Here is an 8274-nt window from a genome sequence, read left to right on the forward strand (position 1 = left end):
CTTGAAATACTCTGTTCATCCTTTGCCATGGTGAACATTGATCACTTTCTTCCACCAAACATTTCCAGCTCCTTAGACAGCCTCAACATTTGTAAAGTAACTTTCCCTCCTAATAATTATTTTCTTTAATTAATGGTGTTGAAAAGCCAACAAATTTTTAAAATCCTCTGTAACTATCATAATCCACACAACTGTCATAGCAACTACTGAAAAAAAATCAATGAAATGTATGGGGTTTAGTGCATTGTCCAGTGAAAGGTGTCTAAAATTCTGACTATTCTTATACTGACAGATTTGGTAGCTACAGACCTCTGGTTATGGAAAGCTCAGATATCTCTCCTCCTTCTGCAGGCCAATGGCTGGAGTGGAAGCCACAAACTGCTGTGGAAACCCCCTGTGGCAGGAGTTCTGAGGAGATTTTGTTCTCTGGGATCCATCTTGTGTTCCAAGTGCAGCCACTTCCCTTGGCCATTGCAGAGAACGTGGGGGGTCTGCTCTCACTGAACAAAGATTATTCTTCATGAGTAATTTTCTTGCCTGTCTTTTTTTGGATAAGAAGCAATTTTTAAAATGTGTTGTCAGAAATCCATCCCTTATGCAATAAAAAACTCAAAAGCTGTGCCTGATGACATACAAGATGTCCAGATCTGCATTGGCTCCTTCTCCGCAATCTGTTTACAAAAGTTAAAAAATGCAGCAGAATGAGTTGGTTTGTAAACGTGCTTTTCTGAATGCTAAATCATATCTGCAAAACTGAAACACTAAAATTTGTCTTGTTTCACTAAATGAAAGTGGTCTGAAACAAGCTTAAGTTGAAACAGAAAATAAAACAAATAGAACAGAAGAATAAATAACACAAAGTTCATTTCTCTCTCTCCCAATGGAAAGAATTGTATGAATTGAATTTATTTGAGGTTTCTGTGGTAGTTTGTGTATTTGCAAAAAAAATCTGAAAATTATATATATGTGCAATTACTATAATTTTTTCCAGAAGTATTCATCTTAAACTGTCATGTGGAGTTTTTAATCTCATGAAAATCCCCATCAAAATACTTTTTAATTTACCAAAATATTAATTACTAATACCTTTTGAATTTTAAAAATGTGTATGCCAGATGTTTCAAAGTTGTATTTTGATCCTGAATGAGTAATCTGCCTTTTAGAGATGTGATGTGGGTACTGACAATGGTCTGAATTGTAGGCTTCAGGCACTGCTAGGGTCTGTGTGAAAGACCAGTGAGCAGCTCTCTCATAACTGGCCTAGGAAAATCTCAAAGAAGAACAATAACAATCCTTGAGAAGGGAAAACCATCAGCAAGTAGTGTTTTTCCAACATGTTTACTGGCAAAAGATGTTTACAAAAAGGGTGCAGGCTCTAAGGACCAATCATATGAATTGTACCAAAGTACTATATAAAAAGAGAATTTAGAAGAATAAAGATTGCTCTCATTTCTGCATCACACCAAGAGTCAATGTCGTTATTCCATGCCATCCAAAAACCATAACAACGTGATGTACCTCATTTACCATGGATTTAATGTGAGCTAAAAGGCTTAGCACATCTAAAACTAATTCAATAATTTTATGCTTCTCTTGAAATTTCTTTAAGCCTGCAAGGAATTGGAAGTTCCCAAAAAGTGGTTAGGAAACACTGGAAAAAGAAATAACTTCTTCTGTCTGAGGTTTTCAATTGTATGGAGTCATATTTCTGCTCCCTTTAACCACTCTGTTTTAGCCATGCTAAGAAAGCTATGAATTTCTGGAATTACATGGCCGCGGAGCTCAGTCTGTCATTGGCAGTGGATTTTGGTAGTTCCCTTTGCAGGGCAGTCTTCGTTACCCTCCAGCATTCTTCACAGAGAACATCCAGGGACCAAAATCCGTGCATCCCCCAGGACACGTGCCATGGAACCTCTCAGGGTTAACCCCTTGTAAGAGTCGGTCTGAAAATCCCTCATCTGCCTCACAACTGTCAGAGGCTGAGACCCCCATGGACCCTGGGCCACAGCACAAGAGTTCTGGCCTGACCGAGGTGGGACCCAGGTTTCTCCCTGCAGCTGCACCCACTGGACCGAAATGCCCTCCTCAGAAACCCGTGCAGGAACAATGGACACTGTCACAGTTCCTGAGCTGTGTTTGCAGAGGCTGTGTTTGCTCTGACTGACTGTGCTGTCCCAGACCTGCTTGTCCCAAACCTGCCTGATCTGAATGGTTGCACCTGATTCCCAGAGCAACAGGCCTCCTCACAATGACTCTTGGGTCCTCCCCCCATGTTGGCCGGGTGCCTCCTGCTTCTGAAATGACTATAAAAGCTTCCCCCTGAGACTCACACTCTCAGGCCTCCCCGGCGGACGACGGATCTATTGACGCGCGCCACGAGGACTGCGAAGGTGGTCTTGGGTTCAGTGTCATGAGGACTCATCTGTTCAGTCGGTAGCTATAACCCCCCCTTTCCTCTTTTCTCTCTCTCTCCTCTTCTATCGCATAATTGTGTGTATCAATAAAGATACAATTAATTTTACTTGAACTAAGTTCTCATTGCCTCTTTTTGCACTCTGAAATCAAAACGAACCATCACGACCATCCTTTGGCTCGTGACATTAAAATCGGCGTCACCGTGACAGGATCCTTATAGACAGAGGGGTTGCAGGTTGTCTATAGTCTGTAACAGGAGGAGGAATTCCTCGCATATTGTAGACACCTAGGTAAAAGCATCCCTATACTCTATTGAGGTGTATCTGTCTTCAGGATTTCACAAAAGATCTCCTAGTGCAAAAAGAGAATTTGTTTTTTGTGTAAACTGTCTTGTTGAGCGAAGGGACAACTTGACGTAACTAAACAGTGCCTCAGCAGACAGGGTTTTGTCCCTTCTCCCACCCCAGGGAAAGAGGGGAGACGCAGCGTAGCTGTGTGTGTGTGTACAACCAAGCATTACCTCCCTGTAGTGGTTTTCTGATCCCCTACACAAAATGACTGATGATAATATACATAAAACCGAATTTTATGCTCTACTAAGTAAACACAATGCCAGACCCTCTCCAGAGGTGGAACTTTGGGCTAATAATAACTGGTCTAATTTGGAGACTGTGGTTGATAGAGTATGTTCTTTACAACATGAAACAAAATTTGAACTGGGCAAAAATAAAACCATACTCTGCTCAGTTCTGGAAGCCTGCCTTACGGCAGCTGTAGAAACTCGCTTTAAGCGAAGAAGTGAAGAAAACGCAATAATTGACTCCCTTCAAAATTTAGTTGAAATTTTACAAAATGAAAACCATTTGCTGCGAGATGAAAATAATTTGCTACAGACTGCCTTGGGAGATGAATATTCTAAAAATTTAGAGAATGCTGACTTCCCAAAAAAGGCAGAGGAAAAAGAAACTCCTCACATTAATCAGATTTACCCCCAGAAAAAAATTGGTGTTAGTAAAAAATTGTGGGGAACACTGCTGCCCTAGCATAACACCTCTAGTTAAAACAGAATACAACTATATTAATGATGAAGATTCAGACCCACACATAATCACTAAAGAAATCCCAGACACCACCACTGAATTATCTAAGCTAAAAGGAGAGTACTCACGTTTCCCTCATGATGTTTCCTGAGTATCTCTCAGTGGTGGAGATCAAATTAAATTGACAGAACAAGAAGTTAGTGGGTACTGGGGACATGGAGTTTTCTTAACAATGAGAGACAAACGTAACCCGTGGTCCCTGATTCAATGCTCAGCTTACTGGGCAGATGGGTTCAACCCCTTGGAAAGGGAAACCATTTCACTTTAGTTGGTACTCCTGAACAGCCCGTGGAAAACATTCACAAAGCTGCCTGCCTGCAAATGATACATGATGACTCTCCATTGCAATTGCCTGTAAAGCCTGAAATTATGATTCCTTTAATTCAAAAGCCTTTGGAATAAGCCTTTGGAATTACTTAAACCTACAGCAATTGTTTTAAGTTCAGTAGAAAAGCTAGACAGATCCCTCAAAAACCAAAGTGAACCAACCGGATCTACAGATCACGGTTTCAGTCCTTATCTTACCCCCTCCCAGCCCCCAGACACTCAATCCAATTCACCTGCTGGTGATCGTAATGTCTGTGTATTGAGTGAAATTGCAGTAGAATTGACCAACTATGTTAAAACTCCTAGTAGTGAAAAACCAGAGAAAAGAAAATAGATCACTAGCTGCCAACACTTGTTGCTATCAGATATTAAAAAAGGGGTCCCCAAAGAAAACCCAAATTTGCTGGGGCAACCCCTCCCTAAAAAGTCACAGCTCAGCACACACCTTTCTTCTGAGAACCTGGGCAGTGAGCCCAGAAACAATCTAACAATACAACCCCCCCCACCCTCCCCCTCTCAGCACCCAGGCAACAAGCCAAAGCAAAGCCTTCCTTCTGAAGGGAACCAGCATTCACCCACCCTTGCCCACCCTGCTTTGGCCCAAGAATTAGAAAAAATACCCATAGCTGATAATGCAGGTGTTTACCAATGCATCAATGATATTTTTGTGGGTAGGGATGAAATAGAAGTAGAGGATGCCCAACAGAAAATAATCTCCAACTTAGAAAGCTTTGATCTACAAATTTCCCCTGAAAGTAAAATTTCTGGGAATTTGATGGAAAATAAGCATGACAAGCATGTGATAACCTCCTTCAATCAAATTAAAATGCCAGAATCTACGAAGGAACTGCAACAAGTTTTAGAATTACTAATGTTTTCGAGAAAACACATCCCTGATTTTGTTATAATTGCCAGACCCCTTTACAGCTTGCTGAGAAAAGGTAAATTTGGGAATGGGGTGATTCTCATCAGGAGGCTTTAAAATTGTTAATTTTTGAGGCAACTGCCCACCAAACACTTGGTCCTACTTATCTTACAGATCCTTTCCAGATGGAATGGGGTTTTTCTTTTTCAGGATTGTCAGTACAACAACCCGTTGCCCTGAGAGACCCTTTTAAAGCTGTTATTCCATATTCAACTCCCTCACCTGACGGGGTGGCCAAAAGAGCCTCACTCGAAGCTGTAAAATATCTGACAATGAACTTGGATGGCAGCCCAGACAAACCTGCCTCAGTCACTGGAACAGCCCCTCCCTTTTGCCCCAAGCAGTCTCACTTTACTGCAAAAATTGTCCCAGATTGGGCAAAAGGTGAAAAGATCAAATGAGCTACCCCTTATGGATGGGAGGCTAACAAGTGTTCCAAAATCACTGCTTTTTGCCCGGCAGTTCCAAGCATAAATACATGCTGGATAATTCCTTCATATTAACTTTTCTGCCTTTGGAGGCAGATTCTGTTGTGTTTACTTTTCACAGGAGAACTCCGAGGAACATAAAGACCACATAAAACTATGATGAAACTGGTGATATTTTAAAACATTATTGGTGTTATAAGAACAAAATTAAGAATTTTAAATAGTATTGATTTAGAAATAATTAATAAATTGGTTGTTACAATTAAGAATTTGACAACACTCTTTATAGTCATCCTTATTGGCCTTGAGAACAACTCAGTAGCTAAATGTGAATGATCACAAATTGATAATTGATCACAAAACTAAATTTTTTAGCTCTTAGCTGCCTCCAGTCTCAGTAGTGGATGCAGTTAGTGTCTGCCTCAATTATAAAAGGCAGTCTTTCTACTGAAATTCGGAAAGTAATTTGGAACAATGCCAACGATTTCGAAAGAGATTTTCAATTTTGGTGGAATTTAGTGAATTTTAGTTATAACTTTATTATAAACACAGCCACAGTTTTTTGTATTGACTATATGTAATGCTTTAGTACATTTGATATTCCCTATTATTGTGTTAAGATTAAATCATGATGGAGCTATTCTCTATCCTTTCCAGTATAGGGAATGGGCCCATCAAATTAATGAGAAATTGCAAACTGTTAATTTAGAATTTTGTATTGTTTGGGAACAACAAAGGTTTATTTGTGAAAGTAATAAAATTACATTTGTTTAGACATAGAACAAAATATTTCTCATTTTAAAGTTTATCCTAACGAGACTCCTGAAACAGTGCTTCTATATGTAAGCAATGGATGTGTATGCTTTAGGACTGCGTGTGATGTTGTAACTGTAGAAAATGTTATATTAGAAACTAAGAATAATTTTAACTTTTGTGTTTGTAACTTTAAAATCACAGCTTTTGATTTTTCTTTTTCAGCTCCAGTTACTTCTTACCAGCTTTTACAATCTAATTACACACTGATCCACAAGCTATGGCCTACTCCGATTGGGATGAAGCTCACTTTGGTAAAGTAATTGTTGCTCCTTCAGGATCTAAGTGAAATTTTAGATAAAATCAAGAATACCTTGATAACAAATTATGTCATCCCATCGTTGTTCTTTTGACTTCATTTTGATTGGTTTTTGTTTTGCAGCAATCTCATTCTTTACTTAGAAACAATAGATATACTTAGAGATGTTGACACAAGACAAACTTTATAAGTAGGCCATAGCCGCGGACTGTGAAATGGATTTTGCCTAAGTAAGATAAAGAAATCTTAGAGATACATATTTTTAAGCCAATTATGTATTTTTGATTTTTTGTGATTTGTGTTGATCGCTTTTAAAAATTTGTTCATGTTACTTGAAAAATTGTTTTACAATGATTTTTGTTTTGTTAATTAAAATTATTTGAATTAATATTATCATAATCTTTTTATTTGAAAAAATTGTTTTATGACTTTTGCCTTGAATATTATGAATTTTTTTAATTAATTAATATTATGATCTTGTTTTGAATTAATATTGTTAAGATTTTGTCTTGATTATTTGACTTTGTGAATCATTTATCATTATGGTTTGTCTAAGAATTTTATTAATCAATATTAACTATTATTTGGATTTGTTTTGAAATTTTTAATATCATTGGATTTGTTTTATCATAGTGATTTGTTTTGAGATTTTTTAATAATCAATATTAATCATTATGATATCTCTTGTTTTTCCCTTCCTCTCTATTTCTTTTATTGTCTCTCTCTTTCTCTCATCTGTTACATCCCCCTGGGGAAATGGTTTCTTCTCCCTCAGGGACCCCTGGAACTCCTGTCATGTAGTCTGACCCTTCTTTCCCCTTCTGACCCCATTGGCTGTGTGCCAGCTAGCCCCTCCCTCAGAGACCCTAAGAAAAGCCTGTCCCCCGGGAGCTCTCGCTCTCTCTCTCTTGGGACATCATCCTGGAATAAAGACTTGCAGCTAAAAGGGTAAGAGAGCCTCTTTTGAATCCTTGTCCTGTCTTTCTTGATATAGTCCTGCTGGGCCTGAGAAGGGCTGAGCTAGCTGAGACCCTTTGAGAGAAACAGGATCGTATCACTCATCTCTGTTTTCCAGGGTATACTACTGACAGTGAGTCCTGAAGACTTCAGAACAACGCAACGAACTCGGCTGATGGAGCTGTCCTGACAACCAGTCGTGAGTCACGGGGTGGTGTAAGAGTCGGTCTGAAAATCCCTCATCTGCCTCACGACTGTCAGGCTGAGACCCGCAAGGACCCTGGGCCACAGCACAGGAGTTCTGGCCTGACCGAGATAGGATCCAAGTTTCTCCCTGCAGCTGCACCCACTGGACCGAAATGCCCTCCTCAGAAACCCATGCAGGAACAATGGACACTGTCACGGTTCCTGAGCTGTGTTTGCAGAGGCTGTGTTTGCTCTGACTGTGCTGTCCCAGACCTGCTTGTCCCAAACCTGCCTGATCTGAATGGTTGCACCTGATTCCCAGAGCAACAGGCCTCCTCACAATGACTCTTGGGTGCTCTCCCCATGTTGGCCGGGTGCCCCCCACTTCTGCCTGCATTGGCCGGGTGCCTCCTGCTTCTGAAATGACTATAAAAGCTTCCCCCTGAGACTCACACTCTCAGGCCTCCCCGGCGGACGATGGATCTATTGACGCGCGCCACGAGGACTGCGAAGGTGGTCTTGGGTCCAGTGTCATGAGGACTCTCGTCTGTTTCAGTCAGTAGCTATAACCCCCCCTTTCCTCTTTTCTCTCTCTCTCTCTTCTCTTCTATCGCATAATTGTGTGTATCAATAAAGATACAATTGATTTTACTTGAACTAAGTTCTCATTGCCTCTTTTTGCACTCTGAAATCAAAACGAACCATCACGACCATCCTTTGGCTCGTGACACCCCTCAGGGCTCCTCAAAGGAGCAGCTGCTGGTGAGCTGAGCTCTTGTCCACCCTGTTGATTTATAGTGCCATGGTGTTTCCTTAAATGCCCCTGGGGTGCTCTGTTCCCATGGATTCTCAGCTGGAACCAGC

At 40.4% G+C, this 8274-nt stretch overlaps 1 long non-coding RNA gene across 8 annotated transcripts in view; it reads left to right on the plus strand.

Moving 5' to 3' along the window:
- Positions 1 to 8067, plus strand: part of LOC134564883 (uncharacterized) — a 30213-nt gene extending 22146 nt beyond the window's left edge. For all 8 annotated transcript variants that reach the window (XR_010083683.1, XR_010083686.1, XR_010083685.1 and 5 more), the window contains 4 exons: positions 352 to 2433; positions 6174 to 6262; positions 7043 to 7215; positions 7343 to 8067. This is a non-coding gene — a long non-coding RNA (uncharacterized LOC134564883). The remainder of the gene's footprint in view (positions 1 to 351; positions 2434 to 6173; positions 6263 to 7042; positions 7216 to 7342) is intronic.
- The last annotated feature ends 207 nt before the right edge of the window (positions 8068 to 8274 follow it).

This window comes from Prinia subflava (assembly GCF_021018805.1).
Source record: "Prinia subflava isolate CZ2003 ecotype Zambia chromosome W unlocalized genomic scaffold, Cam_Psub_1.2 scaffold_22_NEW, whole genome shotgun sequence".
Lineage (NCBI taxonomy): Eukaryota > Metazoa > Chordata > Aves > Passeriformes > Cisticolidae > Prinia > Prinia subflava.